The sequence below is a fragment of the Delphinapterus leucas genome, chromosome 9 (assembly GCF_059928025.1).
Source record: "Delphinapterus leucas isolate spDelLeu-1000000601 "Yukka" chromosome 9, BTC_Dleu_Yukka2, whole genome shotgun sequence".
Taxonomy (NCBI): domain Eukaryota; kingdom Metazoa; phylum Chordata; class Mammalia; order Artiodactyla; family Monodontidae; genus Delphinapterus; species Delphinapterus leucas.
Window position 1 is genome coordinate 42635238 of NC_143137.1, and position 25083 is coordinate 42660320.

Here is a 25083-nt window from a genome sequence, read left to right on the forward strand (position 1 = left end):
ATGGTGCTCATGAAGGTACTGGCAGTTATCGCTTTGTATCTTGGTGGCAAGAAGGAGAGTACACAGCAACCCCTAGCTGTAAGCGAGTCTGGAAAATGAGTGTCTGGCTTTTAAAGACTCAGTAGTGGGAGACAGCAAGGAAGAGGAGTGTTAGAGATCACTGAAGAGTAGCTGAGTTGGGAAATGGCTACAAGGAAGCCCGGGGGGAAGAAACCTAACTCTATGTCAACATGTTCTCCTTCTGTACGTCAGCCCTGGATGCACTCCCCACTCTGCATGCCTGCCGCCTTTCCCACGCCCACTGAGGACTCCACTAATGGACCATGGCACTTAGTCCTGCTGCACCCTATTATATCCTTGCAGTTATTCTCAAGATAGCACCATGAGAAATTAATCAGGTTGGCTTAAAAGGTAAAATCTAGGTTCTGTTTTGGAAATTTTTGAGAAAAATATTATCTCTGGCTTTAGACCATTTTGATTTGATTCTCCAATTCACTTCTCAGTAACTAGCTACCTCTGGCAAGTTAAATCTCTCAGCTTTGATTTCTTCCTAAGGGAAATGAAGGTAGTGATGTACATACCAGGCTTTGTAAGGAGTAAATGCGAATGTACATATAGAGCACCTGGAACAACATAGGTGCTCAATCAATGTGAGGATTAACAACAAATGACTGGAGTAGTCAGTGTGCTCCCAGAGTTGAGAGAAAAGGACCCCTTGAAGATAGTGAAAGTGAGGGTAACTCACAGAAATGCTGCTGATTGTGTAGACTGTGTGCAACTTGGGAATAGGTAGGGACAAGAGAGAGGCAAGATGACAGTCTGGATATAGGAATAACTAGAGAAAAGTTGTGGAGATAAGAACTTGAAAGTAATATTAGAAGAAGAGTGGAGACTTCAGGCTGTGAGTAGGGGGAGATAAAACAAAAACTAAATGCTGGCAGATTTTGGAGTACCCTCAGTGACAGGCTAAAGAATCTGAACTTGATTCTGTAAGAAAAATGAAGGCATTGGAGATTTTTGAGCAAGGAAGTGGTATAATCCCATCCTGATTTACCTGAGGGAAACTTTTCTCTCCTTTATCATAATATTTAAAGACATTTTGATTGATAGTTGATGGTTAAAAAAATAGATGTCAATCTGCTGGTTCTCAGGAGCAACTTTATGCCTTATGTCAAGACATTGGTAATTTTTTTTTTAAGTTTAGCTACTTGAGTGATAGAAAGACAGAACTTGATTATTACAGAAGTATAAAACAAAGCAGGGCATCCTCTTATGTAGGCTTGGATTATTTTTGCATGTTTTTGGCATATATTTTTGTATATAATTTGGATATAGTATTGATATTGGAACTGACCTATACTTGGAGGATTCTGGAACAAGATTAACTGGTTCAAATCCCAGCTCCTGCACTCTTTGCTGTGTGATCTTGGGAGTTACTTAACCCATCTGTGACTCAGTTTCTTAATAAGTAAAACGAAGATAATAATAGTAATGCATTTTACATGTCATGCATTTTAGAATAGGCGGTGTGTGGAACATAGTAGGTACTCGATAAATGTTATTAGTAGTAATTGCTCAACTTAATTTGTAAATATGTTTTACCCTGTCAATCCCCATTTAGTGAAAGTCTCACTTGCAATGAACCTTGATGTGATCTGGCTGCAAGGGGAGAAACCTGCATTTATGGAACGTCTGTGTTGCACCAACTAACATCCTCTCTATAACTACTTATTAAAAACTTAGGCTGCACTGGGAACTGTGCCAGGTGGTTTATATATGTTATTTATTATCTCCATTTTGCTGATGGGGAAACTGAAGCTCAAGGAGAGTTTTAAAGTTTACCTAAATCACATTCACCTAGCTAGCTATGAGAGGAAATTCCAACTGAGGTATGTGCGATATCAAAACTCAAATTATTTTCGTAAGGACATCACAGAAAACATTGTGTGCTGGGGTTAGGCAGTCTGGGTACTATTCTGAGCACCAGTCCTTAATAACTCCACAATGCAGTGAAATTACTTAATCTCTCTTAAACTATTTATAAAAATGGATATAATATTATTGTCCTGCTTGTTCCAGAATTGATATGAGGATTAAATGAGGTAATAAATGTGAAAGTGGTATAGGAGCACTCTAGTGCTAGACAGTTGAATGACGTTTGAGTGAATGAAATAAACATATCATTATCATCATCATCATGGATAAATATAAGGAGTAAAATGAGAACATTTCAAGAGAAAGAGGAAATCAAGTATGAGCCTTGTACAGGGCATGTCCCATTTCAGCTCCACAGTACCCTTTGGCAAGTTAAAAGATGGAGGAATTGATATATAACATAGATCAGGACATAAAGGGAATTATGTGGAAAGTAAGACAAGCGAGACTTGAAAGAAATAAACATCATTGACTTAGAAAATAATTTACCCATAATTTGGATGAAATTAATTTCTCTACACAGTTGACATCTGATTATCCACATCAGTTAAACCTTCAGGTGAAAAAAATTAATTGTATTTTGTGAATCAAAAGATGGAATGTATTTTAAGAAGTAACACACACGTGCTTGCTTCAGCAGCACATATACTGGAAGTAACACATGCCGACAATTCATCTGAGTTGCTTGGAATGTTTTGAAAAATTAAAAATTTGTAAACAGAGAACACACTCATGTGTCTGTTGTAGTTAAAGGCCGTATGTTGCCTGGATAAGAATTCATTCTTCTCCTCGTTGCTTTTTGGTTATTTGCTTGTAATGGGACTCTAATCATTAACCATTTGTGACCATTCTCTAGATCCGTATCGCCTCAAGTTGCTCATTACAATGAAAATATCTTTTGGAAGAGAATAAATCAAATAGTACATATATATATTTGTCATCTATTTAAAAACATTTAGGAATTGAAAGGGCACCTTATGCCCTCATAATTGTATTGGAACCATGGCGTCCTCTTTATTCTAAGGTTGTACTGTCTGATCTCTGAGATCTTTTCTGCTTTGGAACAGAAAGAGTTGGCAGGGAGAACATTACCTCTTTCACACACATGGAAATAGTGCTGATCGTACATGCACTATGCTAACGTATTAATAGAGGATACATATAGGAAGATATATATTTTTTCCAATTCATAACTCCAGCTTTTTGGGATTCTCTCAACTGAGCCAGATGGCGAATGAGGTCTCTAATCAGGTCTAGAATTTAAAAGAGAAAGAGAATGTAACTACATTTTGGAGATGGATTATCTACTTTGCTTCTAAGAAGCTCCTGCCAAGAAAACTTCAACCAAGAAACAATTTATATCATTTAAGATTTAAAGGAAAGAAACAGTTGTAGTTGTGTTTTTTTTTTTTTTTTGTCTACATAAGGCTTTTTGAAGTGGAAACAAACAGTGCCTGATCAAAGTTTTAAATATTTGGCCAGGAATATGACCAGGCCACAGATACTTTAAGTTCTGTTAGAACAATGATTACAGTACAGCATCCTAAAGTGTGTTGTTATGACTGTCATCAGCCTCCTGGCTGTAGGGCTAAGGGGTCTTTCACATGGAACTCAATGAATTGACAGAGAACTGTTTATTATAGTGACTCACACGAGACCCAAGCAAACAGTGGCAACTCCTGGATGGAGCCAGTCCAATATTTCCTTTAACTTCCTTCAACCTGTTTAGATGCAGTAATCTGGCACCTTCCTTCAGGGTCTTTGAGCTGTGTTCCAGTCACTTTCCTTTCAGTCCTTTAATTTTTACCTCTGCCAAACAAAGGGAGTGGCAAATAACAATTTTCTTTACACAATTGGAGGCAAAATGTGCTTTTTATTTTCCCTGAGATTTTATGAGCTAGGGGACAGAGAAACGAGATGTCAACTCAATGTATAATTGTGAGAAGACAAAATAGTCATGTTTTTACAATTTTGTGCTTGTAGCATATTTAGAAGACCTAAAAGTTTACAGAAAGAAGGAATAAGCACAGACTCAAGAAGAATCTGGGGTATCATGAGCATGTGAATTAATATGAGAACCATACAAGACATACTTAAATACAAACAAATATATGCTCATATAGTAACTATGAATTCCATGATTAGAATCAATGCTCCTCCAAGGGAATTACATACACTATTGTATTTTACCTTAATAACAACTCTATGAGGTGGATATTAGAAGGAAACCGATGACCAGGGAGATTAAACAATTGTTTCCAAGATGCAAGGATACATTTTCAGTAGTAAATGGAGAGACACGTTTCAAACCCAGCTTTGTCTGACATTAAAGTTCCTGTTGTGAATGGTGCCTTATGACAACAGAGCATTTGCAGAAATGTTGTTTTCTCCTCTCTGTTTGCTGCCCTTACCTTTCCTTGCTTTTTGTGATCCACTGGACTGTAAGCTTGGTGAGGCCATGGACTGCGTCTAACATATTTAACTAATGCCTCCCAGCACCAAGAACAGTGCTTACCATACAGCATGTGCTTGGTTGTATTTGTTGAGTGAACGAATGAAAGAACCAGTGAATAGCTGAGCTTCCTTGATGACTTTGAATTGAAAAGCATCTCAGAAGGGTTGAACTCTGAATGTGAAGACAAACTTTTTAACCAATTAATTTCATGTATATTTTCCTTTTCTGTATGTACAAGAGAGTGATATATGATAAAAATCTGAATAAACTTAAAACAGCTTTTTTAGACAACTTTCTGATTTATTAGAAAGCTTCATGTGTGGTTTAATTAGCAGTGTTGTTGTTGTTGTTTTTATAATTTCTTAGTGGTACATACAACAATGTTGTCTTTTTTAATTCATTGATTCTTAGAGTCTATGACGTACTATGTACACAGTAGCCAGAAGAATTTTTTTCTTAACTTAAATCAACTATTTTCTCTCTCTCTTGGTCATCCCCTCTAAGTAGTTTCTCATTTCGCTTGGAGTGCATTGCAGAGTCCTTACCATGGCTGATACAGCCTTGTGTGACCTGCTGCCTCTCTGGCCTCATCTTCCTGCCTGACTCCAAGCCAGCACCTTTCCAGCATCGCTGGCCTTTTTGCTTTTCTCTGTCAACATGCTGGACACGCTTTTGCTTCAGCATCTTTACACTTGCTCTTCCTTCGACCTGGTATTGCTTTGTTCACAGATGTTCCTAAGATGCATATCATTCTGATCTCTGTCCAACGGTTATATTTTCAGAGTCCTTCTTGATCACTCTCTAGATCCCTGCTACTATCTTTTCATACTGTTGTATTATTCTCTATAGGACTTATTATCCCCTGACCTTCTGTCACGTATTTGTGCATTACCTGCCTCGCTCCTGCCTTTCCCTCTCAGCGCCCACTGGAATGGCAGTTCCAGCAGAGACTTGATCTGCTTTGCTTTGCAGATCTGTTGTATCTCTAGTGTGTTGAACAATATCCAACACGGAAAGTCATAAGCAAACACTTAATGAATTAGTTAGTGAATGGATGAATCCATGGATGAATAAGGCTCTCTAAGACCAACACAGGTCTGTGGGAGTACATGATAAAAGGCCAGGGTACGATGCGCCACCGTATTGTTGGAGGTGGGGGAGGGCATACCATTTAGAAGGCCTGAGAGTGAATATAGTTTGTACCTGAGGGAGGGCTCTTAGGGTCCAAATTCAGAAATTCAAACTTGTTATTTGGTTCAATGGGCACTAAGAGCAGGAAATGAGATAAAAATACCAGGAGCTGCAGAGAGCCGAATAAATATAATAATAAGGTATGAGGGCCTCTCAGCATCAGGAAGCTCAAAGCCTGTTCCTCTTGAGCACTGACTGAGCGGGGGTGGGGGGGGTGGGGGAAGACCGTTCTGTCTTTTGCCATTTTACTAATTAAGGTAAACAACTCCCCCCACTTTTTATTCCAAGCCTATTTTACTCTGTTTTGGTCCCCAGTCCTCCTTGTCACTCTCAGAAATAGGCATAGAGTCCTGTTACTTGCAGACACTCTGGACAGGAGCTGTGTGGCATGTACTTTTGCTAATATCTCTCAGCTTCAAAACACTCTTCTGTACTCAGCTTCTAACCAGGTCTCTGCAAGCACCATTTGCTTTGTCAGCCTGCTCCCTGCTATGTCTGCTATGTCTGGGGGAGCTAGAGGGAGGGTGGCCCGTGGGAAGAGCGAGAAGGGACAGCTTCATGCGTCTGTTTCCTGTTCATCCCAGCAACACTGTATCAATGGCTGTTCACCCTGGCAGTAGCAGCAGTTACACAGTTTGTTGGTAGAACCAGCCTCATGGTGTCCGCTCAGGGATTGCAGCGCTGGCCGGCCAGGGACCCCTGCTAAGAGGTTTAAGTCCCAGCTCCTCAGGAAGCCTTCTACAAGGCTGTACCAACCAGGCGGTGCCCTCTCCTCAGAGGTCTCCATCCTAGTTCCTTGGGACCCCTCCTCTAAGCATTGACATTTTAATAATCCCAGTTCCTTCCCTTTGTCCTCCCAACCCTAGGGATAGTTGCTAATTCTTGCCGTTACAACTTGTGTAATACCTCAGTGTCCCTTGTTTGCATTTTCAGTTCTCCAAAACCTAATTAACTGTACTTTGTATTACATTTTTTTGTAAAAATAATTGGTGTGATTGTTACCTTCAGGCTGGATCTCGACTGAGAAAAACCTAGAGGAAGGTTAACTGGTTTTTGGTGGAGAAGTTAAGGGGTTCTCATTTTACTATTTCAGGTTGGTATCAGAATTATCCTCCCAAACAAGAACTACATTCTAATACTATTCAAATAATATGGATGGTGTTTTGAGAGGGAAAAGAAACAAAATTAAAATCTAAGGGAGAGGGAATACATGTTATAGAATAAATGTTACTATGAGAACCATAAAATGGACCTACCTGAATTATAGAGGTTAACATGATAATAAAAGAAACAAATGTGAAAGGAATTCTTCATGGAGATGATTCATAATGTATTGTTGAAAGAGATAAAAAGGAATCAGGTGCAATATACTTTATTATTTCAGTTATATGTGGAAGTAGAGAAGGGCAAGCAGAAGTCAAAATACGTTGAACATTTTGTCTGATGGTCATTGTCAAGAGAGGCAGTTTTGTATTTCATATTGATAGAGGAATTTAAGCTCTTTTCCCCCCTCTAACACAAAGGCTCTAAACGTGATAAAGATAGCTCATCTTTATATTCAATATTCAAGGAGCCAACAATCTAATTGCTCTTAAACACAGAAACACAATTATCCTTTTATTTTAAGTCATTAGTGTTAAATATTTATTTTAGAATAACTAGACAATACAGATAAGCCAAAAGTACTATCATCCAGACAGTGCTAGCATTAATATCTTGGTGTGTGTTCTCTAGACGTTTTTCTATGTCCTTAAGTATTTATGTATGTATTTATATGCCTATTTGGAAATATATAAATGTTTATAACCCGTTTCTTTCCTTAAAATATATCATGAATATGTTTTCCTCACCAGTAAGTATCACAGAATAGTTATGTTGGCTTATTGCCTGTTTCCTCTCACATTCATTCCCCATCTTGTCCTACACTCCTCTGAATTGCAGGGAATTACATATTCCATATGCTATCGCCTCACTAATTTGCAGAGAGATTCACCAAAGGGAGGAACTGGTGGAGGATTGGAAAGGAAAAAACCAGGGTATTTCTCTGCCTTTCTCCTTACATTGAGTGTTACTTTTGACAGCCGTGAGTTTCTTCCTTGGTTCCAGCAAGAGTAGGATAGCCCTTTCCTTTATGGTCCCAGACTCGCCTGGAACCTTGCTCTGGGACCATACCTCCCATAAGAAGGTCTCGACTTCTGGTTCCAGTGACACCACTTCCTCCCCATCATCAATCCAGGTGTGGAGATGTGAGTGGCTTCCTGCTGTTGTTAAATGCTGCATTGCCTCATCATCCCATTTGCCTTCTCAGTTTTTCTGTCACCTGTGTAACCACTTCCCTGATTGCACTGTGACTGACAGTGACTCTACTGCTGAAACCTTTTCTGCTTTATGCATATGCTATGATATGTTTAATACTGCTTCATTATTGAACAGTAGGGATGCTTCAATTTCATGCCATTATAAACAGTAAACATCTTGGCCCTTTAGTCTAACTACATCTTTATGGCTTTTTTTAAACCAAATTTTGCCCAATTTCCCTCAATGCAGGTTAAAACATTTAATATCTACCCAAAGTGAGTAATAATAATGAGTGGGATGATGACAATAATTATTAACATTTTATGAGTACTTACTATGTGCCAGCCTTTCTTTTAGTATAACCATGTGGTTTACTGTTGGTGCATGCTAGTGTAGCATGCATTTTTTTCTTCCCATTCATTTGAGAAAATAATTTGTTTCTCAAATTAAATTTTAAGGGGCTGTAGGGGGCACCAAAGTTAACTTTTCAAAAACAGTTCATTGACATTTTGATTGAAATGATTTTAATTTATAGGTTAATTTGAGAAGAACTGACACTTTTATGACATGATGTATTTGTGTAGGTTGCCATAAAAAATTCCACAGGCTGGGTAGCTTAAACAACAGACATTTATTTTCTCATAGTTCTAGAGGCTGGATGTCCATTATTAAGGTGCAGACAAGTTTGATTTTTGTTGAGGGCTCTCTTCCTGGCTTGTAGGTGGGTGTCTTCTTGCTGTATCCTTATATGGCCTTTTGTCAGTACACGTGGGGAGAAAGAGAGAGAGAGAGGGAGAGAAGAGGGAGAGTGAGCTCTTTGATGTTTCTTTTGTAAGAACAGTAATGCTACCCTGTGACCTTATGACCTTATGACTTCATTTAACTTCAGTTGCTTCCTTATTCCATTTACAGCCACACGGGGGATTAGAAATAATCTATTGGAAGGAGAACATACACAAATACATACATTGTAGTACCACTCATTTTAGAAAAAAGAAGAAAAGGGAGGGAGAGACCTAAATACTTATGGTTTAATGAACCATGGTACATAAAGCATAATGAAACATGAAGCTACTATGAATACATTTTTACAAATATGGAAAGTACTTGACATAATATATCGTTAAACTTGACTATAAAATAGCAAGCATGGTAATATGAATAAACACAAGGGCAGAATGATGGATGGTTTATTATCATTATCTCTTTCAAAGGCCCTTTAATATTACTGTGATATTGTCCCTTCTACTAAAATATCAGTGATCCGGTACTTGATTTAGCTACTTAACTCATTTCCTTCCTTCTGCTTCTTACTCTCCAGAGTGAGTGAGCTTCTCAGACCACCTCACTCCTTTCTAAACCCTCTCTATTCTGACTTCTATCCCCACCATATAAGGGGTAACACATTTTCAAATGTCTCCAGTCACCATCACCACCTTTGTGCTAAACCTTTTCTCAGATCTTGGTTATCTTGAACTTTATACAAACTTTAATGTCATAGACTTCAATGCTATATCCTATACTCACTATTCCAATTCTTTTGGCTTTTCTTCTGTCCCTTACTTCCTGATGTTAACCTGTGTTAAATCCTAGACTTACACCCCAGAGGGCCTATAATCGCCCTGAAGCCAGGGCCTCCTTATTCTGTTTGCTTTAAACCCTTACTCTGTGTAATGTGATGTTGATGAGAAGTAAATGCATGAGCAGACATTAACACAAATTATTTAAAAATTAAAGTGAATTCCAAACAGTGACATGAAAGCACATTCTAATTCTGTCATTACAAGAAACTTTTCTAATAACTTTGTTCCTGACAGCCTTAAATATATTGGTCTCAAATATATCTTTTCTTACTGAACGTGTGCACTTTTGCTTTGCTCCCAGCCATTGTAATAGTTGGGCCCAAGGCTGGCAGCTCCCCAGGCTGCATCCACAGTGCCGCTCGCCCAGGGCTTGAAGAATCTGAAAGAACCAACCCATAACTTCTCCCCACAGAGTGAAGATGACACTTTTGCAGGTCCACTCTGGACCTCAGGTCACCTAAGTAGAACCCCATGAAGAGGTGAACATCCAGAAGATGGATGGATAAAATTACCCATTTAATGATTCTGTAAAACTGACAAATATTGTCTTGGGCTTGGTTGTCCAGCGCATGAGACTCAGTGTAACCAGAACGCTGGGCTTCCAACAATGCTCTAATGAGCCCCTACTCTGTGTTTCTGAATTCCTGATTTCTGTTCTTTTCATCCCTGAGCAGCAGTATGGTTGACCTCAGAAAACACTAGTTTCTTCAACATATAAAGGATATTTTCCAGTTCAGAAGAAATTATTTTTTACAAGTACAGTATTATCTGGTTACATAATGGAACATTTGTACTTGGCCTGTTCTCTTAAATTTTGCATTCCTCATAACAACTATTTGAGGTCTCTCACTCACCAACACCTCACCCCCACCCACCTTTCTCAAAGCAGATTCTTCTGTTTTCTCAGAGTTGTTTATATAAGTATCTACAAATGTGCACATATTCACCTCTGACAAGAAGCCTTCAGGCAAAGGGCATGCCCTTGACTGGGAGTGAGAGCCTTCTCCTAACACGTCAGAACTCACAGTCGGATGGGGAAGAAAGACAGGACAGGTAAATGAGCAGTGTGGTACAGAACAGAATGTGGCAAGTACTGTTAGGGGGTCTTAAAAAAACAAGAGGAAAAAGTGCTCTTTGTCACTGAAGAAGGCAGCACCCAGAAGAGGGGACTTCCAGGCAACAGGGACGGGGGGAGGGAGACATCAGAAGAAATCCAATTCATACCTACGACCTTGTAGAATTTTGCAGAGGCTTCCTAGGCCAGTCTTCCAGTCCTCCAGCCACCACTACTTCTAACTCAAGAATGCCCCCAAACAGCCCTAACAAATGCTGGTCTGTTTGGACTCCTCCGTGTTGGGGCATTCACTTCCTACTCAGGCAGCCTATGTATTTTTTTCTTGCTCTGGTTCCCACAGATGTGCAGCCAGCCTCTCTGCAGTAGCAATCAGTCTTGTCCTCTCACTGTATGACAGCCCTTCAAGTATCTGAGAACACATATAATGTCTTCCATAAATCTTCTCTTCTCTCTGTTTCTTCAACTGCTCCCCGTGTGACAATACTTCCATGTCTTCACTATCTCAGCTGTCCTCTGGACTGGCTGCAGTTTGTCTGAGTAACTGTTCATAAGTAGAATCTAGAACTAAACCCCATGCTGCAGCTAAACTCTATGATGGGCTCAGCACACGTTGGGGCTATGACCTTCCTTTTTCCAGATACCATGCAAACTTAAGACTTAACATCAACTATATTGGAAGCCACCTAGAACTGTTGCTTTCTACTGAACTTGCAACCAAATAAACACATGCCTGGCTGATAGAGAACGGCTCCCAGCCAATATGATGATCCATATTGGACCCTCGTTCCACCTCTGACATATGAGTGATCTCTGCTTCTCACACTGGTGTAGTCAGGCTCATCTCCCCACTCTTTGGCCAGGGTTATTAGATCAGCATACCTTTGCTATCCATGTCCCAGACCTTAATAAAAATATTGACCAGAACAAAAAACAGCACAGAGCAAACCATTAAAGACCTGTTTTCTTTAAAACTCTATTTTCAAAGATAAGGACATAAGACAAATTGTCAGGCTGAGTACAGAAAACTTATTTTGAGCATGTCCTTTTTATGAATTATGACCCTTATGATAGATAGTGTTCATGCAATCTTTCAAAACAATTTATTTTGATGTACATTTTCATTCAGCTACTGTTTCAATTTTTATTGCAAGAGAATAAAGGAGATAGGGATCTGACAATTGGGATTTTTGCTAAATGAATATTTATTAGGATAATCTCTGGCTCTCTTTTATTTGGAGCTTTCTTATTATGGTATTTTTTACAGTAAGCTTACATATAATAGAAACATAAATTCTTAATGGATTTTTGCATTTTGTTTCATAATGAGACAAGAGAATGATTTCTAAAAGTTTCCTTGAAAATGTGATTCTTTCCTCTCATAAGGAGGTATATGAATAGAATTAGTTTACCAAACTAAAATTTTCCATAAACGTAGGCACTGAAATATTTATTTTTCATTGAGGATGAACAGGTGACTTCCTAGCCTATTCCAGTGCCTGAAGGAAAGGGATAGGATGGTCTGCCGCACATTCTTCAAGGGGTCTCAGGCTTTCACCTGCTCAAGAACCATTTCATAGGAAGTGATGGCAATTTGCTGAGAACCACTCTGCATCCCTCTCTTCAGTAAATCATAGTCTCCTTACACCACTGTAACCAGAAGTTGAGACACGAAGGATAAACATGAGGAAGCAGGAAGAACACGTGCCAGTTCTGTGGCTCATGTTCCCCTGCTCTGTTCTCCAGGTTAGATCTGTCCTGTCCATTCCAGATTTCTTGAGTCTCCCTAAGGCTTATGTTCCAGGGAGGAGCTTCTCTACTGAAGGGGCTTTTTCCTTTCCTTCTCCCTCTACTGCAGGGAATGCTGGAGGCCTCCTTTTACCTTTCTCTAGAACTTTCCTAGGAAAGAGTCTGCCCAAGTGTTCTTTCCTGGTTAAGTGGTTTCAGGAAAGTGGAAGCCAGTTATTATGTGTACTCAACTTTCCAGGTCACAAAATCCTGCCCCTTTCTCTATCACTAGTTTTTGACAATGTCCTCAGTCCTCCAAGTAAGGCTCCCAAAGGCTATAAACTTTGGGAAAAGAGCAAAAGTGACTGATGGAAATCCCACCACGGAAAGCACAGTCATGCACTCGTTTCCAGCAGGAGGACAGCCTAGGTGCAGTTTCTACCTCTGAGGATGGTGCTCACCTACCTGCAGTGGAATCCTGGCTTGGTAGCATCACTCTGAGAGCAAGAAAGCTCAGGAATGACTTGGATCCAGTGCCAAGCATGTGAGCATCTCACAGATGAAGTGCTAGGCTCTCTACATTGTGTACTGAACTGTCCTGCCTAGGATTACTAGAGAGTTGAGATCTATAAACGAAGAGAGGCAAGGAGTCCACCATCCTGGTAAGTTTGTCCTTCTGTACCCTCTGAGACAACTGCATAATTTGCCCTCCAAAGTGGTGTCCACTTTGCACAAAGTACCAGTTTTTAAAAATCATTCTCATTATTTTTAATAGGTGCATAGTTCTCCATTGTGTGGATGTACCATACATTATTCAGACACTTTCTCGTTTATAGGGATTTAGATTATTTACAGTATTTTTGCAATCACAAACAAAGCTGCAAAGAATAACTTTGTGCATATGTGTTTTCCTACTGCTTGAGGTGTAACTTCATGGAAAACTCTTAGAAGTGAGAAGCCTGAGTCACAGTATAAATGCGTGTGTAATTTTTTTAGAAATTGCCAAATTCCCTTCGTTGAGGGCTGTAACAGTTTACATTTACATCATCAGCGTAGGAGAGTGCTTGTTTCCCCATAGCCTGGCTAATAGAATTTGTTGTAAAGGTTGTTAATGTTTGTCACACTGGTTGGTGAGAAGTGGTATGTAAGTGTTCATTTCTCTTATTATGTCTGTGAAAAAAGTTGAATATACTTTCATATGTTTTAAGAGTCATTTTTAGATCTTTTATTTGTGAATTTTCTGTTCAGGTCATTTACCTATTTTTCTACCAGAATTTTAGTCTTTTTCTTTCATTTTTAAAGAGTTCTTTGTATATTAGGGATATTAAATTTTTACTTACAATGTATGTTGCAAGTATTTTCTACAAGTTTGCAATTTGTCTTTTGGCTTTGCTATATATACATATATATATGCCATGCAGAAGGTTTTAAACATTTATTAAAATTTTAAAAGAACTTAGGAATTTTTTTCTTTTATTTTGAGTCTTAGACTGCCTATACCTACATCTAGGTTATGGAAGATTTTACTCATGAACATTGTTACGGACTGAATGTTTGTTCCCCCCAAAATTCATATGTTGAAGTCTGACCTCTAGTGTGACCTCTAAGGAAGTAGTTAAGCTTAGATGAAGTCATAAGGATAACCCTGATCCCATAGGATTACTATCCTTATAAGAAGATACACCAGAGAGACTGCTCTCTCTGACATGTGAGGACACAGACAGAAGGCAGTCATCTTTAATCTAGAAATAGAGCTTTCATCAGAAACTGAATTAGCTGGGACTTTGATCTTGGACTTTCTAGTCTCCAGAGTGTGAGAAAATAAATTTCTGTTGTTAGAGCCACGCTGTCTATGGTATTTTGTTATGGTAGCCTGAGCAGGTGAATACAAACATGGTATATGTCTCCATTTATTTTAATCTTTCTTAGTTTCACTCCATAATGTTTTGTAGCTTTGAATCTAGAGTCATACATATATTTGTTGGATTTATTCTTGACTACTTCGTGTTTTATGATGCTATTCTACATGGACTCTTTTTAAAAACATATTTTCTATTTGTTTGTTGCTGGCATATAGCAATACAATCATTGTTTGCAAATTGACTTTGATTTCAGCAACCTTGATAAATTCATGTTTCAAATCTAAAACTAATATTGCCTATTCCTTTGGATTTTCTGTGTATACAATCTTGTCACTTGTAAATAATGACAGTTTTATATTTTTCCTTATATATATTTATTTCTTATCTTATTGTGCTGAGTAGGGACTCCTGTAAAACGCTGAATATAAGAGTGATACACATCTTCACAAAAAATAGCTCAAAATGGAACATAGACCTAAATGTAAAATGAAAAACTATAAAAATAGTAGAAGATAACATAGGAGAAAACCTAGATGACTTTGAGTACAGCGTGTCTTAGATACAACACCAAAGACATAATGCATAAAAGAAATCATTGATAAGCTGGACGTCATTAGAATTAAGAACTTCCATTCTGCAAAAGACAATGTCAAAAGAATTAGAAGACAAGCCACAGACTAGGAGAAAATATTTGCAAAAGACACATCTGATCAAGGACTGTTATACAAAGGACTTTTAAAACTCAACAATAAGGAAACAACACGCTTAAAAAATGGGCCATGATCTTACCTGACACCTCACCAAAGAAGATACGTAGATGGCAAATAAGCATATGAAAAGGTGCCCCATATCATATGTCCCTAGGGAACTGTAAATTAAAACAACAATGAGATACTACTATACACATACTAGAATAGCCAAAACTGGAATACTGACATCTAATGCTGATAAGGATGTGGAGCAACAGAAACTCTCATAGAAAAAAATATAGAAGATTATCTTTCTGACTTCAGGTCAAATGAATATTCCTAAAGGAGACTCAAAAGTGTATAATCCACAATATAAAATATTAAGATTGGATTACACCAAAAGATTGGAGAACAATCAAATCCGTTATGACTGGATTTCTGTTAAAACCATCATGGACAAAATTAATAGACATACAATGGACTAGACAAAGATATTTGGCAAATCTAAGACTGGGAAGAAATTAAAATCTAGACTAGAGGATTTCTTCTAAAACATTAGGAAGAAGTCAGGACACCAAAAAAGAAAAAGTGGACAAAGAACATGTATACTTAGATCTCAGAAGTGAAAAATCAAGTGGCTATTAAGTATATGAAGTGATAGTCAAACTCATTAGTTAATCGGGTACATGTGAAATAAAACAATTTTGAACTGCTGTTTATTCCCATTACATCGACAAAAGTTAATAACAAGTATTGGTGAGAATGAGAGGGGTAACCTCATGGACCACTGGTGAGAATAAAATAGATACAAGCAATATGAAAAGCAATTCAAAAGTACTTTGCAAAAGTAAGTCTCTCTCTCTCTCTCTTTCCCTCCCTTCTATGTCCCAGCTAAATTTGTACATAGATTCATAAGGAAAAGTGTGTGGGGATGTTCATTGCTGCATTGTTTGTGATTAAAAGGTTCTTTAGGCAATTGAGGTGCCATTCCTAAAAGACTAGATTATTGTAATGCAATGTGTGATTACTGGGGAAGGAAGAAATAGGGGTAGGGAGATGAGGACTGAAGATCAAAAGGAAACTAATAAAAACAAAAACAAGAGGCCTTTGTTCCTTCCCTGTGTGGATGATATCAGTTAATGTTCCATGAATTGGGAAGTGTGATGAATTCAATGCTCTGCACCTGCAGATCCAAAACAACAAAAAATCCACTCCAAAATACATACTAATGTTATACTTTTTAAAAAAAGTTTTCTAAAATTAGATTGTTAGGTCAAAGAGTGTACGTATATTTAATTTTAATATATGTTACCGAACTCCCTTTTTTTGCTGTTCCAAAAGATTTTCTTACATAGTCTCATTCACTTATACTTTAGGTTGAATTTAGAGTGAATCAAGTTCTAGAAGAAACCCATGGGGATTTTTATTACAATCTCATTCTAATTAAGAATCACAATTTAGAGTTACATTAAATGGATAGCTTTATTTATGGGTAATTGACCTATTTACAATCTGAGGAAATACCTTATAAGCATAAATTCTAAGAAGAAATCATAAATGAAAACACTGAAGTGCTATCAGTGTTTTTTTCTTGGATAATGGGACTAAGTGTGGTTTTTCCTTCTGTCTTCTTTACTGGGTTTTCCAAATGTTCTTTAATATGCATGTTCTAGTTTTATACTGAAAGCATTTATTTAAAAAGTGATCCATCCACTAATAGGGCCAGGAGCGATGGCCATTTCCAAAACTTTTTTTTTTCTTTTAATGAGAAGGGAGATTCAAGAGCTGCATTTTAAATGTCAGAAGTTATTTATCAAAGTTGGTTGCAAGGACTAGAGAAGTAGAAAAATTGATACTATAGCTTTAGGTAAGTAAAACTACTTTCCTTATTTATGAAGCAGTGTTCCAAAACAAAGTAGGTCTCATTATATGGCATGGTCCTTGAGGACACTTAAGGTTCTCTTAATGAAGCATGGCAAAAAAATGGACATTTTTTTTTTGGCCTAACACATTTAATGCTCAGAAATTCCCAGAAGGCTGGAAGAGTAGATTCTTACTAGGTGACATTAGCACATTTTGGCAGAGGCATGGGCCATAGAGATCTGTGTTTTCCAAAAGTGAAGAATAGAAACCTTTGGGGTTTATCCTTTCTTAATAACAGAAAAAGGAGTGTATCAAATGTCCAGTTTGCTTGTTCTATCTGAACAAGTGGGAACATCCACCGAAGTCTGTGACCATACAGAAGCAGGAGATGAGAAACATCTTCACATCTACATCTGTGTGTTTCAACTCCATCCTAATTCTATTGTTTGGGATAATAAAGAAGGAGGTAATAGGGAGTTGGGAAGGGGAAGGGGAGACACTGAAAATGAGAAAGAATACGGACATGTTGTATGAGGAGTGAAGGAACTCTGGGCCTTAGTACTGCTACATGAGGTCTGTGAGGCTGGAAGGAGGTAAGCCAGCTGTGAGTGGCTTCTGGAGAGTTCTGCAAGAAACCATTACAGGTGGAATTAAAAGCTCTAGAATAACTGTTTTAGCTGAGATGAACAAAATATAAGATTAGAGAGAATAAATTTTGGATTCCAACAAGCAAGGGTGTTGTTAATCTTAGAACTTTAATTTCTCTCTGGAATTTGATTAAGGGAGAGGTTTTAGTAATCAAATTCAGGGTGTATCTATCTAGTTGGCATTTTATTCATTTGCTTTTATTGCAGAACCTCTGATATGCTGGCTGGACATAATTTGGCATAGGAAATAAAATAGAGAGCAAATTTTCAGCTTGGTAACTGGATAGCCTTGTGGTTGTCCTAATTAATTAACTATTCTGGCCAATTTCAAAGCCTTATGGAGGCAAATTATATATTGCCCATCAGCAGTCTCATGAGGATACACAAGGTAGCAGAAGTCCGTGCTTGGGCAGGGACCTAATGAAAGTGGAAACAGGTCTTCCCTAAGCCCTGTGGTGATCTTCTCTGCACAGGGAGCAGTCACACCCCTAGCTGATCAAAAGCTTAAGCTCAATGGACAAAGATAAAAATAAGCTAGGCGATGTAAGGGTTTGGGGCTGATACCTTTCTCTCCCTTCATGTGCGGGACATCCATTAGTGTGATACTCCTGGCCTCTGGAATAGCTTATCTGATGGTGAGTTATGTAGGGGAAACAGGACCAGTCTTTCCCTTTCCCCTCCCTTATAAACTCAGTAAGGGAACTCAGTTTTAGGGGGACTTAGTTTCACAGTTACCCAATTTTCTGGGTTATAGCTTGGGCTAGAATAACCTGGTTCTTCAGTTTCCAGAAAAGCTTGTGGGAAAGAAAAGAAGATTATGCTTTTATCACATATTGATTGGAGTTATCTGTAATAATCTCATGCAGTTATTAAGGCATTTCTCTTCTCCCTGAAATGACAAAATGATAAGGAAGAAAGAGAGAAAGAGAGCTCCCCAGCTTTCCTTCTCTGTGCCTGTATCTCTCCCACTGGGTCCCTGTCCACCCCTCTCTTACTTATTCCTGGATTAAGGTCTTGCCCTTGGATGTTCAGGGCCAGTGGGAAACTGGTGAGGAGAAGGAGCCCTAGATGTAAAGGTGTTTCCACAAGAAAGAGAAAACTTTCTTTTAGGTAGTTCTCAGAAGAGTATATCAGGTCCCAGAACCCATTTTCCTCTCTGCTCCTTACATTGTAAATCTCATCCTTTAGCAGGACTGAGAATCCATAAGATGTTTTAGGAACCCTGTATTCCAGTATTGCATGCGTCAGGATATGTACTTGTTCAAAAATTTTTTTAAATTTATTTTATTTATTTATTTTTGACTGCGTTGGGTTTTCATTGCTGAGTGCGGGCTTTCTCTAGTTGCCACGAATGGGGGCTACTCTTCGTTGCGGTGCGCGGGCTTCTCATTGCTGTGGCTTCTCTTGTTGCTGAGCATCAGCTCTAGGTGTGCTGGCTTCAGTAGTTGTGGCATGCCAGCTCAGTAGTTGTGGCTCGCGGGCGTTAGAGTTCAGGCTCAGTAGTTGTGACGCATGGGCTTAGTTGCTCTGTGGCATGTGGGATCTTCCCGGATCAGGGCCCAAACCTGTGTCCCCTGCATTGACGGGTGGATTCTTAACCACTGAGCCACCAGGGAAGCCCTACCTGTTCAATCTGAGTCATAGTCTTCCATCACTTCCTCCCTGTAAACTGTCTTGGGAGAAAATCTTCCTGCAGAGAGCATAAATTCTGTTACTGTCCTCCATGCTTCTCATTTTAAAGGTATCTACTCCTCCAGACTCCTTACTTCCAGGGAATTTCCTATTTGGAAGCCCACTTGACCACAGATATAAGCTCTGTTATCCAGCCCTGCCTTTAGTGACTGTTTCCAGTAATAAGATATTCTGCTTACTCTTTGACTTATTTTTCATGTTGGGTGGATATCAGTACTTGGGTGTTGTTGAGACTACTTACTTGCCCTGTGTAAGGTCATGGATCGTGGTACTGTTACACTGAACAGATTTATAATCACCATGCATTTTCATGGCCATTACTTTAGTTGTACTCATCCCTTTCAAACTTTCTGGGGGAAGGGAGAGGCAGGGAAATTAGTCCAACAGTCTCTCAACTGCGGGCACTACTACTACTGCTGGTTTATAAGCTTTTGAATGAGATATGCAGGAGACATAGGCTGATGATCTGAAAAGGATGTGGCCCCCATCCAGTGGAGTCGTGAGCAAAAGCCAGACGGCACTGACGCAGGAGAAGGAGACTGAGGGCATTGCTTACAAACTCTGCATACAGGGCCATCACCTTGGTAGCTTGAAATCAGCATTAATGGGCATATTTACATCAAGGAAAGTGGCCTATGCTACAAATCAGGAATTTTAAATATATATATACACATATATATGTGTGTGTATATATATATATATATATATAGAGAGAGAGAGAGAGAGAGAGATCTGTCTTACCAGCACCCCACTTTCTCCATTTCAAATATCTCCACACTATTTTTCTAATTAAAGGGTTCAAGTAAGTATCCTAAGTCAGTACAGAATTTGAGGGCTGGGAGTTGTGACTTTATCTGGTTTTCCTTGAACTCCATAGGAAAGCAGAGAGCTGCAGGAGAAGTCAGAGACAAGACCTTCTGCTTAGGTCTTTGGAGAGTGTCCCATGTGGGACATTCCCTTTTTCAACCAACCGTCTCCACCTCTACAGTCTTCTGTACTTAATCTCTCTATTCTCTCTCCTTTCTCAGGACATTCCTCTTCTTCAGTAGCCCCATTAACTCTCCCCACATCTAACAAAACACTGGCCCTGGTCTACAGCTCTACGCTAATGAAGTTTTTCTCTTCCTGGGCTTCTCTTTGTTCTGAAGAGGGTGGAATGATTCTTTTTTTTTTTTTTTGCACAGGGGGGTGGTAACTGGCTTAAGTTACATGTCTGCTTTCTCCGTCTGTGGGGCTATAGCTTATTTTCTCCTGAATCACCTAAAGAAAAACACATTAACTACTATGATTATGTATCTTCTTCCAAAGAGAAGCTAGAGTTGGCTCCCTTAAGGAACTCAAATTTACATATTAGCAATGACATTGACCCTATCTTGGTCTACTGCTGAAGATGCAGTAGCATCCTTCCTGGACCCATAGATGGAGTCCCCATCATCAAGGAGATGTCCTTTATATGCTTCAGTTCAGTCATTTGTTGTCTTGATGTCTTATTGTGTTTTACTCATGATTTGGGGCTCTCAGACAAACATGGTAGGGAGAGGCAGTTCTCTTTAATGTTTGCAAAGAAAATAAAGAGACATTGTAGGTTTCAGGACTCTGACTCAGTTACTTAAGTTTTAAGTCCCCATGAAAGGGATCACCCCAGAATAATAGCCATTGCAACCTTATGTTTACAGCAATAAGTGTAGCTTCTGCTCAAACAGCTTCTATAAAGCTGGAGGAAGGCTATTGTAGAGGAACTCTACTATAGCCCCAAACCTACTCATTCATCATTCTGCTAATGCAGAGAGTGCAATTAAAATACGGCTTTGTCTGTAAGACTCACTTTAGTTTATCGCTCCAGACTTTCAGGAGGCACCCACTTGCTGAAGATTAATACTCTGCATGAAGAGGATTCAATACTTACACAATTCCAGCAGTCAAGAGGAGATTAGGGAAATCATTCTACCTTTTGATTGTTGGTTCCCAGCTACGCCTAATACATTGTTTGAGGCTGTTGATTTACTTTTCAATTTCTACAAAGTCAAGAAATGTTTTAAAAATAATATTTTACTTTCAATGCTGCATAGGGCATAGTGCAATAAGTAAGAACAAGAACTTTGGAATCAGTTACCTGGCTTTGAATTTCAACCTTATTACTCACTAGCTGTGTGGTGTTGAGAAAATTACTTAACCTCTGTGTGTCTCTGTTTTCTTCTCTGTAAATTGGGAAAATTTTGGCCTCATAAGTTTGAGCATTAAATAAGCTAATATTTACAGAGCTTTTAAAAATAGTCTCTACATATAATAAGGGCTATATAAGTGTTAATTAAATAAAATAATTTAAACATGAAATATTAATAATAGCAGTAAAATTATAATCTGCAGCTATTACTTTTAGCAACAAAGTGAATACAAATTCTTCATGACATTTAACAGATGAGGAAACTGAGGCTCCTAAAGATTAATGATTTCCTAGAACCAGGAGAGTAGTGTAATCAAACAGGGTCTGGATTCTAACATGTGGTTCCATGGCTCGTCCCTTGCATCATAAACTGAGCTGGAAGAGAAAAGTCAGACCTGCTGGGTGACACTGTCTTTGAGGTACACAGGATGGACACCCTGGGACAGGAACCAGGAAATGAACAAGTGGAAAACTTTAGACTTTCAAACCTATTTATTGATACTTGTCATTTTCCAGATATTCTAAACTTTCTTTCCTATATTTACCCTTCCAACTAAGAGAAAGTATGGTTTTGATGTGAGTGAAAATAACATTGATTCAGCCTCTTGGTTTTTTCCATCTGCCAAGTGATGGAGAGGTGTCTTAGGATGTTGTGTGTGTATTTAAATGCTTTTTAAAAAAGCATGACTCATAGCAAGTATTTTTCAGTTGTCACATTACTTTTCAGAACTACCTACAAACACACACACAAACACGTATTTATTTCATACATAAATTTAAAAATATATATATATAAAACTTTATTTTTTTTCAAATGCCTGCCATTTTCCATGGATTGCTGACACTTCCTGCTTTCCCACTGTGTAAAATTTTGGCAAAGTTATTATTCTCCACACTGAGTTTATTCTGCTTAGCCGAAGCACCCTGCACTAACTTTAACTCGGTATTTTTATGTAGTTTCTTTCAAAGGAAATTGATACTGTGACTCAACAGTGACTAGACATGAGTGCTCTATCAGGCAATGTGGTAAAGTCCAATTTCTAGACATTTCTGGTTGGTGATATCCCGGATGGCTAATGTTTTTCCACCTGCAGCCCTGCCAACACAGAAAAGTGTAGTGGTTTACAGACTGTGCTGCGGACCCTTGGAGGCAGCAGTGGTGAACAGCCAGTATGCATTTGTGTGGCTGACAATGGTGGCAGGTGCATTCCTTTTGATTGTTCTGTGACTTTGCCTTACCATGTGGTTAAATATTCTCATTATAACCTTCCCCAGAGGTCTTATGGCCATGCCTCAGGGCAGGATCCAGCAGGTGGGAGGGTCCAGCAGGTGGGTCTCCAGGACCCACTCCTGCTTTGAATTTATCATCTTTTTGTATTGCCTTGCCCATCTTATTTCATCTGGAGAAAGAGTCCAGTGGCTAAAAATATTGTGAACCAGTGGTGTGTGTGTAAAGAGTATAGTGTTGAGTGAGAAGATCAGGATAGATCTTCTGTCAAAACAAGTAGCGACACCTTGAGAAAATTACTTAACTTTCTGAGTGTGGTTTCTCAATTTTAAAAAGGAAGAGGTTTGACTAGGTGATCTTCATTTTTTTTTCTCCCACTCTAACTTTGTGTGATTCACTGGGACTAATTACAAAACACTTATGCCAGCCACACAAGCTGTTATTAAAATAAAGATGTAGACAGCAATGTTAGAAGAGGTTAGTGGTTGCAGAAGTCAGGAAGGGAGAGAAGGTAAAGGAAGCACAATATATGAAGCACAATACATTAGCACCACGGGCTCATCTTACAGCCCAGGAAACAAGGTAGTGTGCCCACGTGAGCCCAAAGTGGCCAAATCACCCCATGAAATATTACTAGATTGTATATCAATTTTCCATGTCAACTAGGATTTCAAGCAGATTAAGAGCTTGAGGCTGTAGATTTGAAATAGAAGGCTGGAACTCAATAAAGTAGGACGTTTAGTAGGTTCTTATGTTTGGTCTCTGTGGGAAATCATGATAATTGCTTACATTGATTTGCTGCAAACTTTCCCATGGGTGAGACTGGGGAATTCCTGGAATTTTTGTCCTTGGATGATTGGGCAGGCCTTGGAGACTCAAGGGCTTCCTTAATTAAGATCAGAGGAAATAAATGGTGAGATCTAAATGTGTTGGAGTAGGATTTTTAAAAATCTGCTGACACCTGAGTTATCATATTTGTTTCATTTGGGGAAAAGCTTACTTTTTCAGGATTTCCACTTTTCTGTCTGCCTCTATATCTTTTCACTCACTGGGGGGGGGGGGAAATGATTGCTGAGTGCCAGAGGCTCTGATGTGAGCTTTTAATCTTTCAAAAGCCTGTTAATATCAAAATCAAGATGACCCACCACTGTGGAGATAATGCATACATAAGTCGTTAAAGGAAAATGACTTAAAATTTCTCTGGTCAAATATGGCAACATCCTGGTCCTTCTGGAAAAACCCCATAGAAATCGTCATGAGAAGTAAACATTGGCCAAATGACAGATTCCTGTGAGTGTAAATCAGGAGCTCAGGTTAACCAATTTGTGTAAGAGAAGAGACAGCTCTTTGGAAATTCCATGATTTAGTCCTATTCTTTGATATGAGCACTTTGTGGGAGGAAAAAAAAAATCATTTCCTATTCATTGCACAGAACTCATTTACTTCACTTCCATGCAGTGATTTTTCATTTTTATGACTGTAAATTACTGAGGTTCTTTTGTGGCCTGAAGGCTGAGGAGGTGGTCGTCAGAGAGCCAGAACCAGACGGGGGTAAACAAATGCCCAGCCCTATTAATTATTAATGAGCCCTGCCCTATTACTTTGTCTAAAGTTTCTCAGGTGGGCAGTTGCCTCATAATTTTACTTTAGCAGAATGAGAGTTAAGGAAACTTGGTGCAAGCACACTGTTCCCTTCAATCATTTCATCAGAATAGCTTTCATTTCTCAGGGACTTGCATGAGAAAAAGGAGGAAGATTGAACTTCTTAAATTCCTTGAAGGCCATGCATATTTTATAGACACCATATTGTGGACGAAGGAAAGCTGTCAGTTGAGTAATTTTTAATAAAGCCACTTTGCCCACTATATATATATTTTTTTGCCCGCTATTTTGTTCAACCTTTTGTCTTGACCAATTTCCTCTTTGCTTTTGAGGAGAGGTAAGTAAGGGTGGTGGCGTGGTGGAAGGAGCAGTCGGTTAGGTGTCAAAAAATGTAGATTTGAACACCTGTCTGAGTCTCTGAATCAAGCTCTGCAGCATGGGGGAGAGTGATCATATTTTTCCTTACTTCACACAAAGGTAGTTGAAACACAAATGAAATAATGTCAGGATGGGGCTGTTGAAAGTTCATGGTTATTACTTGTTTTTCTCAGGGAGAAGCTCAAAGCTTTTTGCTACTTTGCTCTGCCCTTGAGAAAGAGTTGTTGAGGGGAAGAGGTCAAGATTAAAGTCGTTTTATTGCTCAGTGAGAGAGTGTGGCATCTCATCCCCTGATGGACAGGGGAGCTCTTTCTGGAGTTCCACTGGTGGGAAGTGAACTCTGGGAGAGCCAGCTCAGCTGTTTCCACCTCTGCAGATTTTTGGGTACCGCTTAGACCACAGGCACTGAGGCTGTTTCATATAGAATTTGAGTGCAGTGCTTTTTTCCCTAACTGCTATATTTTTTATGGTCAATGTGGGTTTTTGTTGTTGTTGTTATAAATGTCTGTGCTTTCTTAAAGGATCATTATATGCTCAAATAGCAAGGGTATTCGGGGGTTCTAGAGTGTAAAGCTAGAAGACCAATCTCAAACATTTTCAAGAACAAAAATAAAGTTTCTTTGCAGTACAACAAATGCTGACCAACCCAGAAATGACTCCTTCACACTGACGATATTGGAACCAGAAAACCTTTCC